General features: G+C 36.8%; 1 long non-coding RNA gene across 1 annotated transcript; it reads right to left on the bottom strand.

The window, feature by feature from the left end:
• Positions 1-2133: 2133 nt before the first annotated feature.
• Positions 2134-12988, bottom strand: LOC307011801. Its single transcript, XR_013800476.1, has 6 exons — positions 12881-12988; positions 11680-11810; positions 8702-8785; positions 5148-5323; positions 3086-3258; positions 2134-2912 (listed from the first exon to the last, which is right to left on the bottom strand). It is a non-coding gene; the product is annotated as an uncharacterized lncRNA (long non-coding RNA).
• Between the last annotated feature and the right edge of the window lie 3492 nt (positions 12989-16480).

The raw sequence follows: 16480 nt of genomic DNA, 5'->3' as shown, positions 1-16480 counted from the left end.
AGCTCTCTAACAGAGTTTATTGTAAAGCATTATCTATTGTGAAGGGTCATTTCATTATGTTTGTCGTAGCTGTGCTGGAATTTATTTTCTAGTACAATGGGTAAAGCTACAGTAACATTTTCAGCTAGTCAGCTTGAGATCCTTTCCATCTAAACCGGTTCTATTAAGCCTAGTAGTGAATGTTTTATGAGCAGTCGGATAACCATATTCATCCGCACAGTCAGGCAGAGCCAAAGCACAACCAGAAAAATGTTCTTGTTCTTTTTTTAACAGCTAGTTACATAGTGTACCTTTAAGTTAACACAAATATTTTATTTTACTTTATGTGACCCTGCTATTTCTGTGCAAACTAAGTTTGCCGATGCCATACACTCAGTCCCTGCCTAAACCGAACCTCGTGGCAAACAAAATGTTCTACCTCCCAGTGCCTAGGCCTTGACTGACAGCTGTCATGTCTTCGTCACACTCAAAATATTTGTCAGAAGCCATCTCCATGATGGACTTTATCTGAGGGACTTTCCCTGTGATGAGACACACACACACACACACACACAATGAGACCTGAAGGGAAGATCAATGCAGCCATGCGCAACCCCCAAGGAACAACTATGAATGTGAATGTGATATGATTTATTAATTACTGCAGAGGTAATGAGATGCTTACTTTTTAATTTATTTAATACCCATCTATGCTATGAATTTTAGGATAAAAATTTGGCATGTTTAAAAAGTATGACTGATTTTTTTTTGGGGGGGGGGGGGGGGTTCACATCTGTTGACCTATTCAACTATTAATTGGGGTAAAACGTGTGACACAATTTAATTTAATTTTTAATATGTTATATTATAAATGTTATATTTTTAATTCTATTAGTTTTTGCAATCAGCAATTATTATTTATTTATTTGTTTGTTTGTTTAAAAGTTCTTGATCTCCTACAATTACATAACACCACTGATTCTTCATGTACAAGTTTTGCTGCCAAGATTAGCCACTAGTGTCCACTGTTGCATGCTGGGAGTGGGGTAAGAGTGTCAGTGTTTCCTGCCTCTACTCCCTTTACAGCCCAATCTGCTGTCTGCGGCCTCTCCACCTCATCAATGCACCTGGTGTTATATTTGACGTAGCACTGATTCATGGCCCTCTGCCCACAATCAACCAGCATAAATTATTCTTATTTACCCTCACAGTGATTAAGATGCTGTCACATAATGTCACTCAAGCATATTTTTATAGATCAAATGAAAATTGGCATCAAGGAAAAGCAGGTCAAGTTCATCAATTAAATGAGGTGTTTTTTTTATTTATATATTTACTCACCTCTCTTCTCTTCTCCCCCCCCCCCCCCCTCCCCTCCCCCCTCCCCCCTCACTAAATGGACTTGTACACATAAAGTGCTCTGTGGGTGATTGATTTTAGTATTAATCTTACATAAAGCATAACACACTTTTGCAGGAGTAATCACAATAGCTAATATTGACTCAGCACAATTGCTCAAACCAAATTTATCTTCAGATATTCAGACTCTGGAGTAGACAGTAGCAACGATGCTGTAGAAAAAATAACATGTTCATGCTGTTCATATTTTACTCATAAAGGGTTGGTTCACCCAAAAAAAAAAAAACTAAATTCTGTCATCGTTTACTCTCCCTCTTGCCGTTCTGAACTTGTATCACATTTTTTGTGAAAAAGTTCTCTCTTTTCAGATGAATAAGAGCTGGGCCTGACAAGCTGTAAAATAAGGAATATATATATATAGCCTAACGATAAAATAAATAGTCATAATGAGTCGTGTGTTATGTTTGGTAATGGGTCGTGGGGGTCGGTAAGATTTTATAATGTTGAAATAAGTCTCTAATTCTAAAAAGGCTGCATTAAATGCAGCAAAAACAAACAGTAAAATCGTGAAATATTATTAAAATTTAAAATAACTGTTTTCTATTTTAATATATTTTAAAATGTAATTTATTCCTGTGATGCAAAACTGAACTTTCAGCATCGTTACTCCAGTCTGCAGTGTCACATGATCCTTCAGAAATCATTCTGATATGCTAATTTGATGCTCAAGAATTTTTTTTTATTATTACAGTTTTTCCTAAAATGCTTAGACAGTTCTGCGAACAACTCCCCCTTTTCTCCAATCTTTACATTCAAACTTTGCCCTCAGACAATACACACAAACTGTCAAAAACATAGACTACATGACTGTTTGTTACACACTGTGACTGGAGGGATTAATTCAAGACACTGCTACCAAACGCTTTACACTAGGTTTTCAGATCAATAATTTGGAACTTTTGTGAATTCACAGCAATGACTGATAACTTACGTAAGTGCATAAAGCAATAATACTGTAATGTCATTATAAATGCTGAAAGTTCTAGTAGCGAAACTCTACAATACACTTGTATATATAGACAAAATCCTGACATTTGAAACGTCACACTGACAAAACATGCAAGTCCATGCACAGTAAAATTTTCAAAAGTTTTCTTTTCAAACGGAGCAAATGTACAAGTTACTCAGCAATAGCAACAGCATCAATGTTCTCATCATCTCGTTTCACGTCTGGTCAAGCCATACGGTAATGTCTATTACAGTTCCGCATAAATAGAGGGTTGCAGATACAGTGAAATTCAACAATAAGCTTAAGAAAAGTTAATTTTTATTACACTTCTGTAAAGAGATCTTGCAAGTAGATGAAAAACACTAGTGAACTAGCACAATATGAACTTTATATGCAATACAATACAGTATAGTACTGTCAATTACAGTACCGTAAAAAATTCAACATCCTCTGCCAAATTGCATTACGGTAAACTGGTAATGACCAATTTGCCATACAAGAGCAGTTTCGTAGTCTTGTTGTTTCTTGTGTTTCTCTCCCTCCCCTAGGCAGTTGTCTCTTAGTTCTGCAAAAATACGAAATGTAAGAAGTACTTGGCCACAAATCAGTTTGACAATTATGAGTTTGAGGGTGTACAACATGTACTACAGTATTTACTGTACATAGAATAGTGATAGTTCTCATCGAAACTGCTGGTATTGTGTACTGTAATTACACTGTATGTGTGAGTAAAGAAACCTTGTAGATGAGCCTGTAGCCCAACTCCCCTCATGGTCCTTCCTGCACAAGAACATGGTCAACTATAGTGCTTTGTTTTTCATCAGGAACAAATGTCCTCCGTCCCCTTCATTTTTCTTTTATTTTCCTCTCCTCTTCCTCTTTTGGATTCATTCTCCTAAGCACACAATCACCTGTGGGTTGAGACTGGTGTGTCACTTCATGTTTACACATGGATAAATGTGTGTTATTAGAGTTTACAGTGTGACACTTGAGGTAATTATGTACTTGTATTTTCTGAATGAGAACGGTTAAACCTGTGCAAAATGAGGGCATTTTTGAGTTTTGCAGAAAATATTGAGAAAATTGGAACGTGTGTGAAAACGGGTAAAATGTGTTAAACGTTTTGAGAAACGTGTCTTTGTTTCTAAAAATGAATGAATGGTTTAGGAAATTTGACCAACTGAACTAGTTATATGGCGCTTTTCCACTGCATGGTTCGGCTCGGTATCCTTGCAGAATAGTGTTCATTTCTTTTTTTCTCTGAAATTTCTTTCATTTTTCTTTTTTTATGCATACACATAGAAACCTAGTATAAAATTATAATAGTAAAACAGTACATACACATTATATAAAAATATAAACGCATTTCATTTTTTTAAAGGAAAACCCTATCAAAGATATTTCAGGAGGTCAAGGCCTTTTGTAGAGGGACTGTTATTTGTTATAAAGGCCCCCTGACAGGGCCAGAAATGAAAGCGTTAAAAATCTATGATCCTCAGAGCATGTGTCCGCAAGAAAAAGAATGAGGTTCACCCAATGTTTTAAAGATAAAAAAATGCAATGGAAGAGAATGAGGGAAAGAGGAGAAGTTGAATATATATTTCACATGATAAGAGAAAAGATGAAGCAGAAGGAAAAAAAGATTCTATTACCGTGGCGACAGTTACAAACCTGCCCTTGTGTGGAGTAGCCTCTGCTGAAAAGATTGATGCAATGAGTTCTGACCTTGGCTTGGAGCTGAAACTGGTGATGTATGTATGAGCATCTCCTTGCTAAATGGACCCAGATTTGTTGCGCTAATATACATGGAAGCCCAGTACCAAACTCACTACAGCGATAAATCAGCAGCCATTTTAGGTGTCATCTCTGGTTTATATTCCTCTTCTGTTTCTATTGCTCGTCTAATCCATGTCACTGGCGTCATTTGAAACGAAACGACATTATATTATTATGTTGTCGCTGAATTAATCCCAAGCAACATGTGAAAAAGTTGACAAAATCGTGATTGTCTTGCGTTTATATTATCATGAATTTTTGTACAAAAATGTAGTTTCAAATTTGGTCACAATAATTTGGTCACAATGACAAAGTAAATAAATCCACGTGTTGCTATATCACTCATTCCCATTCAGAGTAATCCAGCTTTTCTATTATTTCAATTTATTGTACGGCATAACGCATTCCTAAAATACTGGCTAGTACTGTACAGTAAAAAAGCAAGCACTGTAAAAGTAGTCAAATAGCTGGAACGTTAAGCATTTATATTAAAAATAATTAGCCGTAGTTAACTGTTAGAATGCCATAGTATTATTTTTATTATTATTACCACCAGTACCGGTAATTTATTTCATTATTTTATTTTCATCTACAAGTAAAAATGTCACAATTCCAGCCTTACTAAGCAATGTTGCGAACCGTTCCTTTGCGCCACCTGGTGGTGATTTCAAAATGAGCGTCACATGTGACTGGGTTGTTACACATGCTACACATGGTACTGTATGTTAACTTCACCAACAGTAGGCAAATACAGTGTAATATTTCAGTATTTCATGAACCCTTATTTAGCCCATGACTTAACAGTGAACAACCGAAATTGAGGGCAAAAGTTTAAAAGCTTTTGAGTGTTGTTACACCACAATGAAACAGTGGCATAGACGTGAGAGCCAGAGGTAAACAAGGTTAGTCCTACACATTGATATATATGCTTGCTATTCTAATTCACCCAATTGAGTTGCAGGAGACTTATGGAGGTGGATATGGAAGAAAGCGTGTGCTCTCTGCCTCTCTTTCTTCTACTTACCCTTCTCGTCCTGTTCTGTGCTTTTGAAAGGGCCAGCCACTTTTCCTCACAACCTTTCTTTTTTAAATTCCTCCTCCGCTAGAGATGGGCGCAGCGGCACTGGGCTCTGTTTGATGACCTTTCAGTCTGTTTACATGTTTCTGTAGAGAAGGTAACCTTTTGCTCCCGGTGTTTTTCTGTAATGGAATGGTAGACTGGTGAAAAGATGAAAATGGAAAAATGTATTGCCATGCTTGAATTAGAATTTCAAAACATGCGGAAAACAGTATGAAATATATATATCCCTCGCTATAAAGTGTTTTGAAATGAGCTAGTGCGAAATATTGATCGGTTGTTGTTACAAATCAAAAAGTGTGTCAACTAAAATGTCTGAATTTAACTTATAAAAAATGGTATAGATGGTTAAAAATGTAATATTTCACTGAATGTCAAATTAGCCTTGCTACATTTCTAAACAATGTTCATGCCATAGCCAGGACACCTGAATCTGTGTTATAAGTTAATTTATTAAAACTCCACGATTGTATTAAATATATCCATAAAATATTTTCTAATTATTCCGATTGTCCTGTCCATAATGATAGCCGAGTTCAGAGTGCCTCATTACACTCATTCAGAACAGAGCTCTTGATATTTGCAGTGATCCCTACTTGCTCTGGCATTTGTAATTGAATGACACTTCACACTCATTTTAAACTGTAGCTAATCATGAGTGATCCTAATAAAGGCCATAACTGGCTCATGGATGTGCTCTCGATTTCTCTTTCTCGCTCTTATTTATTCATATTTTTCACTCATAAAAAAGAAACTACTACACTACTAATGATTAAGTCAATCTGTATTTAAGCCATTAGGATCAGCAGTACTATCATACTGTACACTCACAGTACAGCTGGATGCATTGTATCTAATATCTGCTGCCAGTCATTTAACTTTAGAAGGACTTTCACCTAGTTGACATTTTATGTCTAAAAATAGTGATACACAAACCAATAAATATTAAAAAGAAATCCTGCATTATACTTTTTCATTCGTTTTTATTTATGTATAGATTTTGAAAATGGCAAATTTGTTTGAATTCTGTTTATTTGTGTCTTTAATTCAAATACATTTTGAAATGCATGGTCTGTCCATCTGACAATACGCAAAACGCAAGACAAACACACACACAAACACAAACACACACACTCACTCACACACTGTTTTCATATTTTATGGGGACATTCCATAAACAATGATTTTTATACTATACAAACTGTATAGTCTATCCCCTTACACTAACCCCATAATGTAGGGTTTACCAAGCCACACACACTCACACAATTTTTTGATTTTCGACTTTTCGAATAAAAGTTATATTTCCCACTTACTGTATAGTCGTTGGCTGTACGGTACAATTTTAAAATGTTTTATGCTCAACAAGACTGCATTTATTCATTAAAAAAAAAAACTGTGATGACAGTGATATTGTGAAATATGATTACAATTTAAAATAACTGTTTTCTATTTGAATATATTTATTTTAAAATAAAAAATTATTCCTCTGATGGCAAAGTTGAATTTTCAGCATCGCTACTCCAGTCTTCAGTGTCACATGATCCTTCAGAAATCATTATAATATGTGGATTGAAACATTCCTTATCATTAGCAATTTTTAAAACATTTAATTTTTTTTTGTGAAAAGAGTGATAAATGTTTATTCAGTATTTATTTAAATAATAAAAAGTTTACAAGAACATCATTTATTTGAAATTGATTTTTTTTGTAACAATTGTATTTACGCTCACTTTTGATCAATTTAATGTATCCTTACTGAATAGTAATAATCTGTCACTTTAAACTTTTGAACGATAGTGTATAAGAGAAATGAAGTCGCACTGTATGTACAAGAAGCAGCTGAAGACATAGTGCCCTTCAAGGCTGCAAAGACAGCATTTGGAATTCATCCTATATATTAAGAAAACATAATGATGATTCTTATCACTGTAATACTCATTCAATTCAGCTTGTTTTAATCAAATGTTTGCTTCATATATATCTTCTCTGACACGCGTGGCCCAAAATGTAACCGTCAAAGCCGTCACCTGAAAAAGATCAATCATTATGCTATTCAAGTCCGTAATGATGCATTTGGCTATTGTGAGTGTCCCTGTTATCTATGACACAGAGGTCAGGGAGGGGCGTCCCGTCTCTAACAGCTCTCTACTGCAGCTGCCACATGTCGTATGAAATTGTGCATATCACAAAAATCAGCCTCTCTTTCTCTCTCTCTCTCTCTCTCTCTCTCTCTCTCTCTCTCTCTCTGCCACTACTTGTATCCAGGCAGAGAGTCAGGTTCATTTAATCAGCTCAAACAGTGTCCCATTCACTCTGTATTACCAATTCTGCCGCCAGATCTCTTATCAGTGCGATGTATGTACGGATGGAAGCGGCATCCTCACACGCTACAAATGAATGAATTATTGGACGTGGGCTATTGGGAAGCAATAGATACAGAAATTCGAGCCCTGTAATATGTTTGCTTTCTTAGCCTTATCGTTTCAGACAAAAAAAAAAAAAAAAAAAAAAAACGCTGCTTATCTGCCAACCCCGCTCACAACCGATTGAATGTAAAGCTGTTTCCTCAAACTGTCAAGAGCTTAATATTGCCTGATCTTTGTCTGGAGAGAGTAAATAAAATGTGTATGGTTTTTAAGAATGTTAAAATGTACACACACACACTACCGTTCAAAAGTTTGGGCCTTAGCTTGTCACTGGGACAGTATTTATAAAGTGCAGTAGTACCTTAAGGTATGTGTTTGTACTCTAAGGTACTAATATGCAACTTTTAGGAGTAAAACATTTACAAAGGTGTCCTTTTAAGGGTACGTCCCCAGTGACAAGCTGTACCTCTAAAAATGTTACACCTTTTTTCTCTGTGTGAGGGGTAGAAATGAACACTGTTATTCATCTGTTATACACTGTTATTCATGGTTGTGATCATGGTTTGCTTTTGCTTTGGAATCTGTTTCAGGTTGATGTTTTGGTTTCTAGTTTGTTTCATTTGTTATCGTCATGCATTGACGGGGACTTGATATGTTGAGTTTTTTGATATGTTTTTTTTTTTTTTTTTTTTTTTAAGGGGGCAGGAAATATAAGATATTCTTCACCCTGCCTCCTTTTCATCATGGTATTATAAATTATATATATGAGGATGATGAAGTAAGTTTTTTTTGGAAAAATATCCATGAATGAAATAAACATAATCAATCAATCAATCAATCATCAAGGATGCATAAAAGTGATCAAACATGACAGTAACGACTTATTATGTTACAAAAGATTTATAATTCAAATAAATGCTGTTATTACCAACAAAAAAAACATTACACAGCCCAACCGGTTTCAACTGTGATCATAAGACGCGTTTCTGGAGCATCAAATCAGCATATTAGAATGATTTCTAAAGGATCATGTGACACTGAAGACTGGAGTAATGGTGCTGAAAATTCAGCTTTCTATTATAGTGAATAAGTGAAATTTGTTTGCATATGTAGCACAAGAGCAGCACCTACTGAGCCGCTGAAGCCAGCATTGGAGGACAGGGGGATTTTGAAGTGACGTCAGCAGGTAGAGATGTCCCGTTGGCCATTGTCATGCTCCTCAACATCGAAAAACAGAGAGAGAGAGGGAGAGGGAGAGGGAGGGAGGGAGGGAGGGAGAGAGAGAGAGAGAGAGAGAGAGAGAGAGAGAGAGAGAGAGAGAGAGAGAGAGAGAGAGAGAGAGAGAGAGAGAGAGAGAGAGAGAGAGAGAGAGAGAGAGAGAGAGAGAGAGAGAGAGAGAGAGAGAGAGAGAGAGAGAGAGAGAGAGGTGCATTACACATGCTACCTTGAACAGGAGACAATAAGGACTGAATCAACACTTTGTTATTTCACGTTGTCTCTCTCCCACAGCATCTGCACAGTGATGGTGTGACATTTCTGTTATAGGACGTTTAATATAGAGCTTGTCCCTAAACAAAACCCCCGGGCCCTCGGGGTCAGGCCAGTCTGAGCCAGGCCTATTTTAATCACCTGGAATTAAAGATCTGCGCTTTACAACAGCTTTACAATCTGACAGCACTCATTACAAGAGGATCACTCTGCAAAATCCCTCAACTCAAATGATGAGAGGAGAGGAGATAAAAATTCATTTGTCACACTGGGACCATTTAAAGTTGCAGGGCCCAAAACATGGATTTTTAACTTATACATTTTTTTGCCTGAAATATTGATGGTGTCATTTATTTTATTTTATTATGTGTCATTTGCTAATGTATTTTTTTAATGAAAATCAAGGGATACATATTTACTTTTACTCTTCTGTTCAAAAGTTTGGGGTCAGTGAGATTTTATTTAAATAAATTAACACTTTTAATCAGCAAGGACACATTCAATGAATCAAAAGTGACATTTATATTTCAAATAAATACTATTCTTTTGAACTTTCTATTTATCAAAAAATCCTGAAAAAAATGGTTACCACAAAACATATTTAATGTTGATTTTTTTTTTTTTTTTTTTTTTTTTAGCGCCAAATCAGCATATAAGAACTAAACACTACATTTTTTGACACTAAAATTTTGCTTTGCCATCACATGAATACATTTTTAAATATATTAACATAAAAAATATTATTTTACATGTTAATAATATTTCACAATATGAGTATTTTACTATATGTTTGATCAAATAAATTGCTGAGCATAAGAGACTTAAGAAAAACTCTTACTGACCCCAAAGTTTTGAACAATAGTGTGCATTTAAAAAAGCAACACTTACGGAAGCAGTAAAATACAATTTTCTGTTTGTCTTCCATTGTTTGGACAAACAGCAAGGATTGCCCCAAAACTCGCACCATTGGTTCAGCATGTGTTTGGATGCTCAAATAAACAAAGCAATATGTTTAATATTTTAGTTACATATATATATATATATATATATACTATAGTTTAAGTTTGCATAAGAGTATTTTAACAGTGGAAAAATACACATCTCCTTTAACAGAAAACCAAAAGGAAGAATGACTACATTGCATTACTCTGAAATCCTGAGTTTCAATATGTTTAGTTCTCACAAAAAAAAAAAAAACGGGTAACGTCCTATTTTCTGTCAACCTCTCCCTCTTCTTTTTTTGTCTTTCATAATGCTATGCATTGCTCCCCTGCACCCCAGATATCCTCCAAGATCTCATTCCTTTGTTGCAGTGGGGCTGAACACTATGTTAACCTAGTAATTGGCATCGGGCCTTCCCCATTATACGGCCCTCTATCGAGCCGTTCTACATGACTAGGTAAAGAAGATGGCATGAAGATTAATGAGGGCAGGCGAATACAGGAGGGGCTACCTCCCTCTCTCTCCCTCTCTCTCCTCAGCACTTTTTACAACGTGGAGATATCAGAAGTCAGGCACAAGCTGCCCGATTTCCCTCCGTCCACCCCCCTCCCCTCGTTTCTTCCCTCCTCCCTCCATCGCCTGCTTTAACCTGTGAACTCTGGACCCCGTCCTCTTCTGTTCCTGGCCGCCAGCGCGTCCCCGGCTTTGATTGATGTCAGTCCAGCAGTCACTCTTTTCTTCCTTTTGATTTGAAGGGAAGGAGAAGGGGACCAGGGTGGAAAGGGAGGGGAGGGGGGGTGCGCTCACTCCAAAATAGATTTTCCAACGCAATTGGTGGCGGCTGCCAGCGCAGCGGAGTGGCAGGGGAGCCCTTTATGCCGTTTCATTTAAAAAAGCCAAAAGGTAGCTGACGTGTTCATTCAGTGTGTGTGCCACTCTTGCTTTTGATGGGGTCTGCCCCGCTGCTAGCAGCGGCGTATCGTTCGCCTGCCTTTTATTTCATGTCTGGAGTCCGTGCAAAGCCATCAAGTGATCCGGGGTGGGGGGTGGGGGGGGGGCGCTCCTGATGGATATCTACCATTGTTTTTTTCTCTGTTCCCTATGGACGCGTTATTATTCTGAAATGTAAAGATGGCTTCCATATTCACAACAGGCTATGATGAGCACCGGTGTTATTGACAGACTGCGTAAATCACTTTAAGCGCTTCTTGCTCCAGTTTAGTAGACTTTTGCATCCCAGGCGTGAGAGGTGGAAAGTGCGAGGTGTTCTGGCAATCAGATAAATTAGCTGCAGCTATCATAAGATTGCAATAACACTGAGCACTGCCATAAAACTGAGTGCTGTCTCTGTGTGTGTGTGTGTGTGTGTGTGTGTGTGTGTGGATGCAGGTGTTTGACAGACAGCAGTTGAACATCATGATTTATTTCGGCACCCCTGTCCTATTGATCCGCCGCGAGGGGTCCCAGAGTTCATATCTCTAGAGGGTCGCCCCGCATCTCTTAGTGGCTTATGTTACCCCAACATGGACGCATCAGAAAGGGTGATTGAGTTTATGGATTAAAATAGCAGAACCTTGATGATAACCACGGAGGGCGATGCACCCTGAAACATGAGCTCAGTCATGACACGAGTGATGTTTAATGAAATGAAATAGAAAACATGTGCTAACAAAACTGACCTGTTTTCTTCTTCTAATCATCTGTATAGTACATCATCTCAGCGGACGCTCCAACCGCCTTCACAGGGTTTTCAGTCATCTTAAGTGAAATTTCAAATCGCTGGGAACCAAAATGTTCAGTCCGAAGGGCACTGCAAATGGCAGAGGGAGCAAATGTACATTAATATATCACTTCACATAGAGCGGAGAGAGAAACTGACTATTTATTCACTGACGTTTTGCTCAGCATCGTTTGCTTCCGGTGAGGTTTCTAAGCAGGTTCAAAGCCAAATAAATAATTAACTATAAAATGTATTTATTATTATCATTTAATTTATTCACATTTATTTTCATATTGAACGCCGCAACATTGTCATGGAATATAGGGGTTTCAAGTATAAGAATTATATCAACTTAATTATGTTTTAATTCTCATCAAGGCTGCATCTTTTTGATCAAAAATATATTATTATTTGAATATATTATGAAATGTAATGTATTCATGTGATGCAAAGCTGAATTTTCAGCATCATTACTCCAGTCTTCAGTGTCACATGATCCATCAGAAATCATTATACTATGCTGATTTGCTGCTCAAGAGACATTTCTTATTATTAATGTTGAAAAAAGTTGTGGTGCTTTATATTTTTGTTGGAAACTGTGATAGATTGTTTTCAGGATCCTTTGATAAATAGAAAGTTCAAAAGAACAGCATTTGAAGCAAAGTTTTTACTATTACTTCAATCAATTTAATACATCCTTGCTGGATAAAATAATTGATTTATTTAAAGAAAGGCAAATCAGTAACAGTTTACTTAAAGCTTTTATGTATAATGCATTATACATGTATTGTTAATTATGTACGTTATACTGAATCTTTTCAGAAATCATTCTAACCAAAGTAAAAACGCATTATAATATTTGCAGATTCTTCGTTACATCTGAAATTGGTTATTGAAAAAGGTGTGTTCAATGAATAGATGAGCATTATAATGCATTACAACTGTGGTTACAATTATTCATGAGACCATAAAGGCATAATTAATGATTTTAATGCATTCTACATAAAGGCATTAACTAAAGAGTACAATATCTTACTGATCCTAAACTTTTAAACGGTATTGTACATCTCATATACAAAACAATGTACATTTACTGTATATTTATGGAATTATTATAGTTCATATTATTTTTATTTACATTACTATATTATGTCACATACCTGAAACTCCTAATCAACTGAAATGTTGTCAGGTCTTCTCAAATTCTGTCAAGTGAAGTGAACATCTTTCCTGCACAGTAGGGTGCAGTGAACACTGCGTAAGCTCCCTGTGAATCAGAACACAGCTTTAGTTTTCTTACTTTAATCAACAATACAAATGACATGTCTTAATTGTCTTGCCACAAGAAGAAGAAAAAATCCACAAATGTAGCTAAACCGACTCAATGCGTATAGATAATCAATGAGAACAAGCAGCAATCTACAACACAACATCTTTTTGATTACCATCATGGAATAAAAACAATTATGCATCATTCTTCCACTGGCATCTCATTCAAGTTTTGTGTGTGTGTGTGTGTGTGTAATTGAATACAAGGACCCAATTTCACTGGGTTTTAATCATAAATGAAAAACTCTGACACATAAGGGCAACCTATCATATGCCCACATATTGCCTCATCCCTTTTAACAAATATGTTTCATAGCCCTATTAAAAGGGGTCTTCATCCGTCCTGTCAAAAGGCAGTCCAGCCGGGTTTTTTAGTTTAATTACACTACTCAATTAAAAAAAAAAAAAAGCATGCGAGAGAGAGAGAGAGAGAGAGAGAGAGAGAGAGAGAGAGAGAGAGAGAGAGAGAGAGAGAGAGAGACCCTCTTCAGTGGGTGCATTCTGATTCGCCTCTCCTTGGGTTTGAGTGGAGATGACATTTACAAGGCTCGCCTTTCAGGCAGACAATGGCGTGATTGATGAGGTGCAGACGCTATGAAGGAGGCCGATTGCCATGTGGAAGCAGTGCTTAGTGCACTTTGATTTATTTATCATCTGTTTCTAAAACAAGGCTGCCTGCCCCCTAAAACGCTAGGTGGGGACTAGAGAGGTGTAAGGCAGCCTTGGTGCTGGAATGTTTGCGTGTGTGCGTGTGTGTGTGTGTGTGTGTGTGTGTGTGTGTGTGTGTGTGTGTGTGTGTGTGTGTGTGTGTGTTTGTGTGTGTGAGAGAGAGAGAGAGAGAAATGTGGTGATTCACAGTATGAGGTGGGCAGAGTTTGGTTTAGGTATACTTATGGGGTTTTTTTTCCACTGTGTCATTCAGTGATGGATTAACATCAACCAAGGTGTCCAGCTCAATGGAATGATAACTTAATGAACAGAGTACAATTTTATTTACTACTGCAGACATAAAACACATTTGGGGAAGTTTGCATGCACCATCTAATATATTTTAAACTTCTACATGCACTTTTACTTATTTATTATTGTTGTTGTTGTCATATTTAATTATTGTATTTAAAATCATGGTTATTTTTAATGCAGCTTTTATGACATAATATTAATTGAGGGACTATATGGATTTTTTTTATACTTAAAAAAAATCAAACATGTTTAAAATGAAATAGCAAAATGAGTAAACAGCAATCGGAACCTAAAATAAACAAATTAACCCAAAATGTCAAAAAGTCATGACCATTTTATGCATCAACTAACATGACTAACACTTTCTTAGTTTTAGCATTAAAGCATAAAGAATGTTAAAGCAGAATCAAATGAAATAGTACAGGAAAACTGCATTTTAATGAAGGCCTAATATTGCTGAGACTTCCATCCCTGCTCTCGAGATAAAATGCTTTCCGATGTCTAAAGATGAATAATGATAATCCAGTAAAAACCGCAGGTCTTTGTCAGGACAATCATTGTGCTTTCTCAAGGCAGACAGAGACTCGTAAAAACAGGGTATTTTGAAAATGAATGGAAGCGTGTTAGCAGGAGTGCATCGTAGGAAAATAATGCGCCGTTTCCTTGATGGACAGCGCGTTTCAACCAGGGTTTATGTACACACTACAGCCAATGAGGCTGAAAAAAGCAGCAGGAGGATGTGATGGATCTGTTATTGTCTTTCAGACCCCCCCATCTATCTGTAGTGGTCAGGGATGTGCTCTTAAACCACTGCAATGTTTTAACGTATTACCCAGTGTGCACTGCACAGAAGTCAGAAAAAGCCCATTCTCTTGATTACATGTAGATAGTCACTTTAAACCATTGCAGAGGAATCCATCCATCCATCATCACAATATATACATTGTGTTCAATTATATGTGATAATTTTATGCGTTTTCACATAAATTTGCAACATTTTAAGCAATTGAATGCTTAATTCATGATCAATTTACCCCAAAATGGTTGATCAGAACACTTTTGCAATGCACAGCCCTGCTAAATAATACCATTTTAAGAGTGGCCTTTCTCTCGCATAATTTTGAACGTGTCTACTAGTTACTTATTCTATAACTAAACATTTAAATGGTATTTTAAACATTGTAGCTGGGAAAGAGTGTTTGCTCCATCCCAAGTAGCATTTCCACAACAATGCTGTGTTTTTATTTTCTTTGAGCGTTGTAAACCCTCTTTACCACTCATGATAACAATTTTCATTATATCCTGAAATACTCCAGCTCTTTCATGTTACACTATTTTCAATTAAACTGTACTTGTAGCAATTTACCCAGCATCTTTTTTAGGACAGTGACCACATTTTTTTGTGTGTGCGTGTGTGTGAAGGTGTTCAGAGGCAACGGGGAGATTTAAATAATTCATAATCTGTCTTGAGAAATTAGCTTGCCTTTTCAAATTTCCAAGGATGACATGCTACAGTTCATTACTTGTTTACAGCGACTACAGTATTGCCTCATCTCAATTAAAAATGACTTACTGATGTTCCTTATAAACCACACAGCCATGAAGTCCTGATCATTAAATAGAAACTAATTCTCACTGTACAGTGAACAACCTGAGAGACTAGCATGACAGCTAATTAAAATGTGTAAGACTTTAATAAACAGCAAAACAAATAATGCATTGTCTGCATTAGAAAGAGAGAAAAAAAAAACTTTTAATTGCACAGATGAATATCAGTCGACGGAATCAAACCATACGTCAACTGTCAAGTCTCAACAATGGCCAATCTGCAGGAATAATTCGATCTTGATGGGTAAAGTGTGCATACAGCGCTTTACAAACATCTACACAAAGCACTGGACCAGGATTCGGACTAATTTAAACCTGAAAAGCACCGGAAAAATAAAATGATCAGATCTTTTAATGAAACGGGGGGTGGGGGCGGATTAATTTTTTCATTCACTTGCAACAAGACACGGGAGCCACGTCTCCGTAGCTTAGACGTTAAGAACAATGGGTGGTCGACTTTCATCAAAAAGACAAGCCTGGTAATGAATCCATACTCCCTTTAATGAGGATACACATAAAAAGGCTTGTCAGAGTTAATGAAAAACTACTCTCTACACGCTCCTGTATGACAGCAATGGAAGATAGCGGCCTTTGAATGGTCATCATCATCCATTTCAACAAGCCTATTTTTACCACTGCTCAGGACACTTGATCTTTTGTTGCTCATCATTGCATTAGTTAAATGGAATCGTTCACGCGGGGAACACACACGGGTTTCGGCCTTATCTGTCCGCTTTTCAGAAAGGCAGAATAGAAAAGCGACTTGATTGGAACATATTGAGAAGGGAAGGTGCATTGAGACCCAGTGGAGCATGAGTGCCCCTTGCAGATACCTGCAAATGTCTAATCACAGCGCTCTG

Source organism: Phoxinus phoxinus (genome assembly GCF_949152265.1).
Source record: "Phoxinus phoxinus genome assembly, chromosome: 15".
NCBI lineage: Eukaryota > Metazoa > Chordata > Actinopteri > Cypriniformes > Leuciscidae > Phoxinus > Phoxinus phoxinus.
Note: the sequence above shows the minus strand (reverse complement) of the source record. Positions and strands in the feature narration are given on the sequence as shown.